The sequence below is a fragment of the Coenobita brevimanus genome, chromosome 80 (genome assembly GCF_032717465.1).
Source record: "Coenobita brevimanus isolate Jiangsu-jjx chromosome 80, ASM3271746v2, whole genome shotgun sequence".
NCBI classification, from domain to species: domain Eukaryota; kingdom Metazoa; phylum Arthropoda; class Malacostraca; order Decapoda; family Coenobitidae; genus Coenobita; species Coenobita brevimanus.
In genome coordinates this window covers 41,427,443-41,428,061 of record NC_137033.1, presented here as the reverse complement: position 1 = coordinate 41,428,061, position 619 = coordinate 41,427,443, and the positions used below count along the sequence as shown (strand labels likewise).

At 49.3% G+C, this 619-nt stretch overlaps 1 pseudogene; it reads right to left on the bottom strand.

Moving 5' to 3' along the window:
* Positions 1-291: 291 nt before the first annotated feature.
* On the bottom strand, positions 292-409 carry LOC145409403 (5S ribosomal RNA; annotated as a pseudogene).
* Positions 410-619: the final 210 nt, after the last annotated feature.

Sequence of the window (619 nt, the reverse complement as noted above, 5' to 3'; positions counted from 1 at the left end):
TTCCCCTTATTCTCCCTCCCTTCTATCCCCCTCCCCCTTCCTCTCTCTCTCTCATATCCCTCCCTCCCACTCCCCATTGCCTCTTTCCATATCTTCCCCTACTCTCTCTCATTCTCCTTCCCTTTTTTCCCTTATTCTCCCTCCCTTCCATCCCCCCTTCTCTCTCTCTCTCTCATCATTCATTCATTGCCAGACGCCATGTATCCCAGACGGGGTGGCCAAGGGCTTAGAGTTAATTGTTTTACAGGGAGGGGCACCAATCCTCCACCAACCCCACTTGACACGTAGGGATGCCAACAGCATCTGGTGTTCCTAGGCGGTCACCCATCCAAGTACTAACCAGACCCAACGTTGCTTAACTTGGCTGATCGGACGGGAAGCGGTGTACTCAACGTGGCTCGCTCATGCCTCCAGATATTTACATGGTTTGAGACGATATTTCTCTCGTCTATTATGCCATTATCGATGAGTAGTTTTTGTTCCCTTCAACCAGCCAATAATTTATTTAGGGTATTTGCTCTTACAGTATATTCTGATGTTAGCTGGATTCGTGTCCGAAGGGTCACGAAATCAAGGCTCTTGCCGGTCAGCAGGATTTGTGGGATGGACACCGCATTTA